Genomic DNA, 11,758 nt, shown 5'->3' with positions numbered 1-11,758 from the left:
ACAGCTAACAAGGCTGCTAATTTTGTTATCAGGAAACTGAAGAAATGAGATACATTCCTCATAAAACTGGAGACATGCTCATCACACCCTGCTCACCTCCCTCAGCATGCAAATCCCTGTTTTCCAAGACTCACACAAGCCTTCCTGCTGTAAATGCATATACAAGAGCAATTATTACTTTTATTTTGTGCCTCAATCCAAGCCCAGGTACACTTTTCAGGGATGATTCTATGCCTTCCTACAAGTCTACATTTAAATACCACTGGGTAACCTTGCTGTGGCTCCTTTCTGAGATACAAAAGCACTGTAGCACCTTCATCTTTCCTTATGTTAAGGTCCCACACTTCTCAGTTATCACATGTTCTACATTCAGATTTGGAAGGATGCTTCCTCTCCTTTACATGCTGTGAGGAACAAAACCAGAGGGTAAGTATGGAAATGTGAACAGTACAGATACCTAAATTCAGATGCCAGTAGGATTTTTGTCAGCCAGTAAAATGATTACCACTCATCACACTGAATCCTTCCCTACTTCATATTTGACTGTTTTCTCTGAGGCACAAAAGTTGCAAGAAAAAACAGACAAGGAACATTGCTATTGTATTTGCAAGCACCTCCATGGCAGGAAGGAATGATGAATCTGCCTCCATGTTCTCAGAAGGCTAATTTATTACTTTATGATACTATATTATATTAAATAATACTCTACTATATTAAAGAATACAGAAAGGATACTTACAGAAGGCTAAAAAGATAATAATGAAAACTCGTGACTCTCTCCAGAGTCCTGACACAGCTTGGTCCCAGAGTCCTGACACAGCTTGGTCCTCATTGCCCGAGTGAAAACAACTTACACCAGAATCCAATGAAACAATCACCTGTGGTAAACAATATCCAAACACATTCCACACAGGCACAACACAGGAGAAGCAAATGAGATAAGAATTGCTTTCCTTTTTCTCTGAGGCCTCTCAGCTTCCCAGGGGAAAAACCTTGGGTGAAGGGATATTTCCAGAGAATGTGAATGCCACACATAGCTGTGGAAAAGCTCCCTGAAGGCTGCCCACAGCTTGCACTTTCAAGCAGTTTGAGAACATGCCTTTTCCCACAGCTGGATAAAGCATATTCTATGTAGCCATGATATTTTCTGAAAAAGCCCTTCCTCAGGATTTTTCCTCCTGAGAAGCTTAGAGGCCTCAGGAACAAAATGTAAACATTGATTATCTGCTGCTGTGGAATGCAACAGGTGCATCTGTGATTGGTCTCATGTTGGATGTTTGTAATTAATGGCCAATCACAGTCAGCTGGCTTGGACTCTGTCTGAGACAGAAGCTTTTGTTATCATTCCTTCTTTTTCTATTCTTAGCTAGCCTTCTGATAAAATCCTTTCTTCTATTCTTTTAGCATAGTTTTAATATAATATATACCATAAAATAATAAATCAAGCTCTCTGAAACATGGAGTCAGATCCTCATCTCTTCCCTCATCCTCAGACCCCTGTGAACACTTTCACATACCCTGCGTGGTTTTTTCACAACTTCTTACCCCACGATTTACCATTCAGCAGGCTGGTGTGCAATTCTTCACCCAAGTCATAAAGTACCTTTTCTGCTTCCCAAGTGAATGGTGACAACCACTGGAAAAAAAAACCAATAGTAAAACATGCATAGCAATTGCTCCAGGACATGTATGACTGCAGATATTCAGAGATTTTAGTTTTTCTCATTAGGTCTGTAGCCTACTGAACTTTATATAAGACATTTAATCTGATATGCCTATAACTTGGCAACTGCATCAAATTTCAGAGTACAAGTATTCAGCTTTTTTTTTTTTTTCATAACTGATGATTGGACTTTGGACCTTATTCTGACGTACTGAAGAGTAAATCATTCATACATGTATGACCTTGATCCCAAATTCTACTTCCCTGCTGTTACTCACGGCTGCTGATCAAAAGTTTAGATGAACAGCTCTTTTCTGAGAGTTTGATTGGTTTGGATTTTTATTTCAGTTTATCTGCCTAAAGTCTAGTTAAACCTGATGAATTAATCTTTATAAAATCAAGTTCAGTACCAGTAAGGCAAGTGAATTGTCTCTGAAGTTATGAGACTTGTCAGCATGACTATTACAGAGAAATACAACTGTATACATTTATGCTCCTATGAATATTATTTCAGCTAGTGGATGAATGGAAGTCATTTCTCACGGGGAACATTTAAAGGATAGTAAAGGAGAACTGTGGGCTAAACCCTGAACATCTTTCCTCATATTTAAGCTGTAAAGGGGCCCAACAATACAGTGGAACTATTTGAATGGGCAATAAATTGGTGCCAGCTTTTGCAGGGCAAAGCTGTGCATTGGCATTCAGGGCCAGCACCCTGGCACCCACAGTGATCTGAAAACATGTCATGTGCTAAGTGACAGAACATATGCTCTGCCCGGAATAGGAACTTTGGCTTGCACAGAGGACTTGAATTAATGCATCAAGTAGGTGACAAGCTTTTAAACTGATGTATACACCAAGCTTCTCATAACCAAGCTGTCTTCGTCCATTATGTTGTCTGAAAAAGTCCCCCAGACAAACATAACTTTGCTTATTAAGCCCAGCAGAGAGCCTACAGCCTGCTGCAGACAATTGTCTCTGTTTTTTAAAATGCTGTTTCCATCAAACACCTGGCAGAGTAATTTGGATCAGTGTTACTGACAATACCTGTAGAAAACTTGAGAAATTCTTAATAGTGTTTATGAAACCTTGCAGAAACCAAGGAGCTGTGAGTATCAGCTTACCTGGCAGAGCTGAAGTCAGCTGCTTGCTAGAGATGCAAAAACTGATCAAGAGACCATTTTTATGAGGTAGGGAAGTATTTACTCGCTTACACTCTTTGGGCTGCAGCAAACAGGGAGCTAAAAATAAGAGATCTGAACACACACTCGGAAAAGAGAACAAATGGTGCAGATTAAAGCCTAAAGCACGGCTGACAAATGTGGGGAGGGACCTCTTTTTCCACAGGTTGCACATGCCCTCAGAGAAGGCCAGTGGTAGCAATTCCAATTAAAAAAAAAAGAAAAAAAGAAAAAAAAAAAAAGGAGGAAAAAGAAAAAAAATAAGCAAGGAAGGGAGAGAAAGAAAGAAATTGTCACGGGGTGTGAATTACCTAGAAATTCATGTGCTATTCAAGGCATAAGTGCTTTACTGAATGACAGCCAGAGCTCAAGGCATGGTACAGAGCAAGTAGAGCTAAGATCCCCATGCCATTCAGGAAAAGTGTTAAGTGATATTTGCAAGGAAAGCAGAAGCAATTTCAGAGTGCTGTCTAGCTAACACAAAGGAGGTGCTAAAAGCACTGGTTCTCCAGCTCAAACAGACTTTCCGTCCCATCATGAAAAAGATTGCCTTGTGTTCTGGACAAGGCATTGCTGGGGACTTTTTCTGTTCTAATACATGCATAGAAAGCAAACGATAAAAATGAAAGCGTGCTAAAAAAGGGTCTTGATGTGGCAGTGTTCCATTTTCCAGATGAATACTTGTAGGGCCAGTGATGCGGGCAAATGTGAAATGTCATCCTTATGCTGGAGTGGAGCTTTTGACCTGCCAGGAAATGTAACTGTTGACTGTCAGAGTCATATTTTTCTGGAAAAATCCCCTTGTCCAGAATTCTTCTCCTGGGAAGCTGAGAAGACTCAGAGAAAAAGGAAAACAATAATTTTCTCATTTGCTTCTCCTGTGTTTTGCTGCTTTGGAATGTGTTTGGACATTGTTTACCAACAGGTGATTGTTTCATTGGTTTCATGTGAATTGTTTTGACTTATTGGCCAATCAGTGCCAAGCTCTGTCAAAGCTCTGGAAAGAGTCACAAGACTTCATTATTTTTAGCCTTCTGTAAGTATCCTTTCTGTATTCTTTAGTATAGTTTAGTATATCATTCTTTAATATAATATAGTATCATAAAATAATACATTAATCTTCTAAGAACATGGAGTCAGATTCATCATTCCCTCCTTCATCTGGGCACCCCACAAACACAATAGTTGACTACCTCTCCATGAGACATATTTCTTGTGCAGAAACAGATATGCAGGAGACTCATCTTCAGAGCATTTCAGGAACTGAGATTAGCACTGAAAGCAGGTCACTGAAATTTAGAATATTTGCAGATTTTTCCCACTTTATATTTTAGTATCTTTAAGAGGAAAAAAAAAAAAAAAAGAAAAAAAAAAAGACTATTTAATTAAATTCTTCCAAGAGCTTGATTACCTATTTTTAATAAAAGCACATTCACCTATTAGATTGTCTGTGGTCTATATTTACTAAAGAGGAAAAGTAATAAAGTTACTGTCCCCACTGTCTACCTGAATCTCTAATACCAAGGCTATTTTTCAAGTACATAATTAAAACACCTTTTTTACCCCCTGCAAAAAACAAGCTTGATCAAAAGAGAAATAATAAATTGCTGCTAGCTTTCAGATGGTATTAGCATAGACTTTTTGTCTTAAAGTTTTTAAGGAGCCTAGCAATTAGGATCCATTATCATGCTGATTACAGCTTTGAATCATTATAATGACTTCTGTCTGCACAAATCACATATTAATAGAAATGACAATTGATGGCCATCTTTTAGTAGCTGGCAGCTTGTAGTATTGCATGTAGATGGCAAAGACAACAGTTACAAGGTCCAGCAATGAGATTCCTCTGTGTGAAAGGTGGAATATCCTAATCCACTTATGCTTCTGGTGTCCTCAGTCCTCAAAGATGTGAATAGGCATTGCCAAGTCCTTCTGAAACACAGAAATCACTTGGACTCCCAGAAGGAACCAAAGTCTCACCACACAGCAAAACATTTTGCCATCTAAGCAACAACTTAGAAGTACCCTAAAGGAAGATCCCCTCATGAAGGGGATCAAAACCCTTTTTGGAGTGACAAAAAGCCCCCATATAGCCATCCAACTGGAAGCTATATAGCCCCTCAATCTATTTTTGGTGGTGGCAGCTGGTCATGTCAGAGGCAGAATATTCTGTACCTAATAATGATTCACCAATAGATGGGGAATGTTTTCAATTTCTCCAGGCTTCTAACATTAAAAAAATCCAAGCAAACAAACAAATGGAAAACCCAAAAGATACAAAAAGCCCCAGTAGCTCCCACACAAAATAAGATGTTCAACTTCTTCCCATCTTAAGGAAAAAACCAAACACACAAAACCAAAAAACACCTTTACTTGAAAACTTCTTTAGAAGACAAAATATTTTCAAATCCCAGTCACAGTAACATACACAGAATCACAATCACCCTCAGAACATTCATTCCCTTAATTATCAACAATTCAGAGAATGAAGAAAGCTTGTTTTCATTCTAAGCAGTAGCTCTTTGTCTTTTTTCCAACCAAATGAAAAACAACAAATTAGGTGATTTTTTTTTACTCAATTTTACCTTCGTTGCTGTTAATGAAGTGTCTTGAACACCTGAAAGCTAAATACTCACATTGTCCATGAAATGAAAGTGTGCATTATCAGAAATAATAGGTGCTGTGCTTGCCAGCTGTGGATGAATCAGAAATTACTTTGATTCATAGTTCCTGGTAATAAATCTCCCCTCTTATATTTCCCAAGTCTTGCAAATGCCTCAATTTTCACATCCTTTCTTGTAGAATGCATTTTCACTGAATTCAAGACAGCTGGTTGTATATTCTGATGCCATACTCACCTGTCTTTTTCAGCCTTTTTCAAATTAAATTAGCTATGTTTAAATCATGCTTACTGAGAAAACAGCCCCAGTCTAATCTTTATATTGACACAGACTCAGTATTTTCTTCCTTATCCCAAACCCCTCCTCAAACATTTCCTTTTAGGCAGTCCCCATTTTCTTGATTTCTCATCCCCGTTTAGCCACAAGGACACATTGGACTTCTTAAGAATGAAATGAAACAGGGTTTTCAATCCCCAGATCATTATGAGATCATATGGAAGCAAAACATAATTGCACTTTCCTTCATGAAGTGATGATAAATTGGAATTCATACTTTTTTCAAGAGGGGGCAGAACGAGAGGAAGGAAAGACACGAAGGCACATTATCGAGAGTGCTAGTTAATGATCTTCTAATTAATGTTGCAAGTCTCAATTTTCAGTTTTAATTGTGCCTTGCTCTACTTGCAAGTTCACCCTTATATGTTTCTGCCTCCAATAACTGCAACATATCTGTTGAAAAGCAGGTACAGAAAGCAGACTCTGATGCCTATTAATTAGATAATTACTATTGCTGGGTTTTTATTCCCCCAAACTCCCCAATGGGATTAACATCCTTCCAAAAGTCAGAAACCTCTTATGCTATGGAGCTTTCTGTTTTGCTCTTACCTATTTGGTTACTAATTACATTTTAATCACTGAAATTATCCTCACAAGTAAATATACAGCTTTATTCAGGAAAGAACTGATGTCCTGGGATGTTTATTCCTTTACAACTGCAAAACATAGAACCTTTCCAGCTAAGAGATTCTCCCCTTGCGGTTACACCAATTATGATGGTATTGAAAGAAAAAAAAATGCAAGGGATGTAAAAGCTTTCCCCCAATCCTTTTATGTTCAAGCAACTCATATGTCAAACTGATGCACATATTATAAGGCTGCATAATTAGTTACCAACATTAAGTCTATACTTAATTTAAACATTTTTTTCCCCTTAGTTGATGGTAACACAGTCCCTGGGTCATGATCAGCACCACCTTGATTTTTATTAGAATTTGTAACTGGAAAAATCCTCAACCCACCTTTCATCACCCAGTTTGGGAAACTTAAGTAATGGGAGGGGGAAAGGGGAATATGATGACAGGACACACAGCAGACAGAGAAGAAAAGAAGGAAGAAAAAATGTCAGTAAAACAATTGGGAAAAAAGAAACAAAAATAAAACTCCTGCTTTTTTAGCAGCACTGAACTGTGACATACTTAAAATAGAAGCATGGATAATGTATTTTCATGGTTTATGACAGATGAGTCCCAGCTGAATGAAATCAAAGAGTCATTCCCCGAAAGAGCCCAAGACTTCATTTCATGTGCATTTTACATTTGAAAGAGAGAAAAAAGATCCTGTTGTCATGCATCCTGATATCACAGTTTGGCCACTGACCTTTCTTTATTCCCCAATTGTGCCATTTCTGGTGTCAGAGAGACTCCAGAAATGAACTACCCCAATGAGTCACTCTGGCTGTGCTGCCACAGCCCAAACTGGAGTGCAGGAATTGAGGCTCAGACCAGAAACTCTCTGGGCACAGCCTGGGAGGGAGACATAAACTACCCCTTCAAATGCAATTCTTGGCACTCAGAATCCAGGTATTTTAGCTCACAGGTTCTCTTTCAAGCAATAAATATTGCTCCCCTGAGTCCAGGTCTGTATATGGCTGTTATTTATGATGAACTGAAAAGCATAACTACCAAAGAGAGAATTTTTTTCTATGCAGATTGACTTTCCCAAATGTCTTTAAGATCCCACTGGAAAACATATATTGTTGGGAAAATTTGCTTCCCTTGTACTGCTAATAAGAGGTTTACAATTAAACTGGACAAAGCCATTGAAAACATATAATAATCAGAAATGCCAGAAGCAAAAAGACTTGAACAGTCCTTTTTCCTGTCTAAAGCCTATGGCTGGTAATTAAACTGAAATTGAACACTAGTTTAGAGCTTTTTTTAATGATTCCTGTTCAAGAATCCTACTGAGAGCAGCATGCAAATTTCATCTTTTTTTCTGAGCAAATATGCCAGCAGGAAAAAAAATACCAAACAAACACAAAACCGCAAAATCACTTTAGACAAACAAAATTACGATGAGAAATTTATACTTAACAGACACCCTAAAAATAAGGATGTTCAAGGGGGAAGGGGGAGGTGACACAGAATTGTTGCAATAAACTTTCAATACACAACTCATAGCCCAAAACTCTGAATGAGTCAATTTCTTTTCTTGGGAAGCTGACAGGAGAAAGAAGCAGGTACCATCAAAATTAATGAACCACAACTGGACACATAACTGCTAAGCAAATGGGGCTATTATAACACCCTGGGAGGTTTGGTCTGTCCCAGTTCTGCTGCCTGCCCTTTCTCCCCTTATTGTATGGCAAGTTGCTCTCTGGGAGTCACCACTTGAAGAAAATAAATCATCAGTGCAGTGACAACACCTTAAATCTTGCATCAAATACAAATACTTATAAAAGTAAATGTTGTTTTTGTATTAAATAAATGTATTATATAAAAATAAAATGTTAAATAAATGTATTATATAAAACACCAAAATGTTACTTCAGCAGAATACTACCTTGGCAGATTTGGGCTCTGCAAAAATATGCAATTCCAGAATTAGGATTACCTATGTGATTTTAATTTGCCATCCTTATGCATCTGCTCATGGGTAATAAATGATCCTTCCACAAAGCCAGGAGAACACACAAAGTGCCCAGAGGGAAATAAGCACAGGGAGAAAAGTTTGAGTCCAGAAAAGCTTTCCTACTTCCAAAACCCACTCTCAAACACCAGCTGAAAGGCCACTGATGGAGAAAAGCTGCTGTACAGACCAGCAGATTCACCCCAGAGCTCACCTCTGTCCCACAGCTGGATACCTCTGCAATCTGATATCACCTTCCTAATTGTTTATTTCAGCCTCCTGCAGGTATATTAAGCCCTAGCCCATATGGGTCCCATCCTGCTTTGTTGTAGTGGATGACAGAGGAAATACAAAAAGAGGCAGAACCCTCTAAAAGAAAGCTTTTTATCATTCACAGCCTCACAGAGAGGCATGGGATACTAAGAATATTACAAGATATTGACAAATAAAAAAAACTTCTGAGAAAAATTAATTTTAGTTCAGCTATAAATTTACTGCTCAAGGTTCCAAAGTACATTAAGTAAAAAAGACGAAGCCAATTAGGAATTTTAAATGATACTTCAAAATTATTCCCGGCACAGAAAACATGAAAAAATTAAAACAAGAACAAGCTTTTTCACCTGCTTTATTGGAAAGCTGTAACATCAAGTGAAAAGACCCCTGACCAAACTCTAAGTTTTAATTTCATTGGAATTCCAGTACTCACATACTCATTTTCTTTACAGGTTGGAAGTAAACATCAGCCAGAGAGCTTTTCATGGCCAAAAAAGCATCTGGGAATTTCAGCTGGAAAGCAGTGAAACATTTTCTTCCAGCTGTGGGCGAGGAAGGGGGATGTGTTTGAGCAGACCAGAGGGGTTTCAGAATTCAAAAGCCAACATATTATCTCAATGTCTTATCTCAGGAGAAACTTAGGAAAGCCATACCCTATATTTCAGCCAAATTTCCCCACTTACTTTTGTTCCTGAGCAGCCTATGCACAATAAGCCTCTAGTAAGTGCCACTGAGCATGGTGAATGTATTTGTCCCAATTTTCATTTAGTTAAATATTCCCATTCAAAACACTGCCTAATTAAAGTATCCATTATAACTCCATAATGACAAGTTAATGGAAAAAATCTCCTCTAGAACTCAATTAAATTATTTCTGTTAATAATTGGTGAAAAGCTGTGAAAAGAAACCCTGTTAAATGCATACTTAAAACTCCATACAAGGTCTTGCTTCATAATATACAACAGGCTCAGCCTATTTTTTTCTATGAGAGATGTAAAAGATCATGAAATACCTCCTAGATCATGCAATTTTCTATGAACTTGGACATGTAAACATCAAATCAGTAGTCTGAGGTACATTTCCACTTGGCTCCTGTATCACTTGATGATCAAATATGTTTTAACAAGAAAATCCTATTGCTGTAGGACAGTCCAGGAAGAATCAAGATCAATCATATGATTCACTGCTCCCTTACTGGAGGGGGAAGGGAAAAAATAATTCTACAAAGCTGGTAAATTCAATGCGCACATAAAGAACACAAAATATCAAACTCTGAAAATGTGTATTACCTTGTGATTTTCCAGAGTATGTGATACCTTAGGTTATCTTATTTACACAGTTCAGTGAGGGCTTCCTGTAGGCCTACAAAGAGCAAAAAAAAAATCACCTCATCTCATGCATTCCAGATGAAAATACTGCATTTTAGTGGGATAAGGATTTTACTCTTGACTTTCAAAAGGTCTTTCCTTGAGATCACATTTTGTTCACATTTAAAGGTCAGAACGTTCACTGTTACACTGGATGCCTTCCTCAGACAATAGTGGGAGTCCAATCCTTGTTTTGTAAATCCACTACATATTTAAATTAATGAAAGAACACATATATACACATATGAAATTTAATTTATTCTTTTAGTACAATTTTTGGTGACCCTCAACATGTTTTTTGATCCAAGAATGCACTAGAGCAAGTCTTAACCACCTCAGTCAGGAGTATTTATATTATTTTCATTCCTGCTTATTCCTATTTCTCTTATATTTCATTCCATTTTTGCGATTCGATATCTGAAACTGACAAAGTAAATACATACCTTAAAATTACAAAAAAAAAATTAAGACTAATAATTTCCCTTTTTAGAATCACCTTTTAGAAATCACATCTGCATTTTGCATTCTGTAACAATCTCATTTGGTCATGCTTATAAAAATAATGTCAAATTGTAAACACAGAAGAAAGGGAATATATTCAACTTAGGAAACAAACTGTTTTACCTTCAAATTAAAAATGAAAAACCACAGTATAAAGATCAGCTATTGCTACTGAAGTCATCTCCATGACTTAGAGCAGAAAAATATAAACCAGGGCATTTCACATTTCTTTGGGAGCCAAGTCAGGCCTTGTGCAGTCAATTGTTGCTATAGCAACATATGAATCAAGGAGAAGATAACACATCTGAATGCAGAAAATTAACTTACCTATGATCATCCAGTTGCCTTTTGATAGGAAGTATATGCTCATTTGGAAGGGAAAAATCATTACATTTTAATTACGATGCATCAATTTCAACAACATCCAAAAAATCCCTGTATGAAATATTTGAGGTCAAAGGGAATATTACCCATTGCACATCATCCTTGCTCTCAGGGTGGTTTGATTTTTATTTCACCATCTTCCAATAACAGAGCAGTGAAAAAGTGTAACACCTTTTTATATATCCTCTCTGACATCAAATACAAAATTAGATCCCAATGTTAGGAACTTAAATAAGTCTACAACAAGGCATATTGCAAACCTAATTACTGTGCTATTGTTTAGAAACTTACCATGGTTGTGAAGGAAAAAATTCAGATGCAAGAAATCCTCATTTCAATGCATTTTTAATCCAAAATAAAGATTTACTTTGCCTTGAAATCAAAGAACTGATAATAGTTGTTTAAACCATTTAACAATATAGAAAATGAGAAGAAGAGTAAGAACTCGTGTATTTGAATTTTTTAGGATGTGTTCAGGATTAAATCATATTGCCCCAAGCTGTAATCAATATGTTCAGCATATGAAATATCCACTGCCATGAGAATATAATCCAGAATGGCCTTCCTAATTATCCAACAGCTTTGAAACCACCTTTCTTCTGCTAGAGGCTGCACTTAAAAGTTCCCAACCCACACAGACACAACACAGAAATACAGCCTCGGACATCACATGCTGCACCCACAGGCATTCAGGCAGCTGGGTCCCACACAGCCTGCTTTGTCACCCCAATCAGACCCTCCTTCCTGAAATTTCCTGGGAAGAAAGCACACTGGGAGAGCAGGAGCAATGCTTGCTGGTGAGAAATCTGCATTTGGAAATGAGATGCAGCTCCCAACTAACAAGACTCACCTGCAAGCAGG

General features: G+C 37.5%; 1 long non-coding RNA gene across 2 annotated transcripts; it reads right to left on the bottom strand.

The window, feature by feature from the left end:
- Nucleotides 1-9,029: 9,029 nt before the first annotated feature.
- Nucleotides 9,030-11,516, bottom strand: LOC132071880 (uncharacterized). Of its 2 annotated transcripts, none has more exons than XR_009418229.1 (4): nt 11,189-11,516; nt 9,935-10,007; nt 9,658-9,839; nt 9,030-9,187 (listed from the first exon to the last, which is right to left on the bottom strand). It is a non-coding gene; the product is annotated as an uncharacterized LOC132071880 (long non-coding RNA). The 2 variants fall into 2 exon arrangements; XR_009418230.1 differs by having other exon boundaries at nt 9,658-9,784.
- Nucleotides 11,517-11,758: the final 242 nt, after the last annotated feature.

Source organism: Ammospiza nelsoni, chromosome 3, assembly GCF_027579445.1.
Source record: "Ammospiza nelsoni isolate bAmmNel1 chromosome 3, bAmmNel1.pri, whole genome shotgun sequence".
In the NCBI taxonomy this organism is placed as follows: Eukaryota; Metazoa; Chordata; class Aves; order Passeriformes; family Passerellidae; genus Ammospiza; species Ammospiza nelsoni.
The sequence above is the reverse complement of the archived record's forward strand: the minus strand, read 5'-3'. Positions and strand labels throughout refer to the sequence as shown.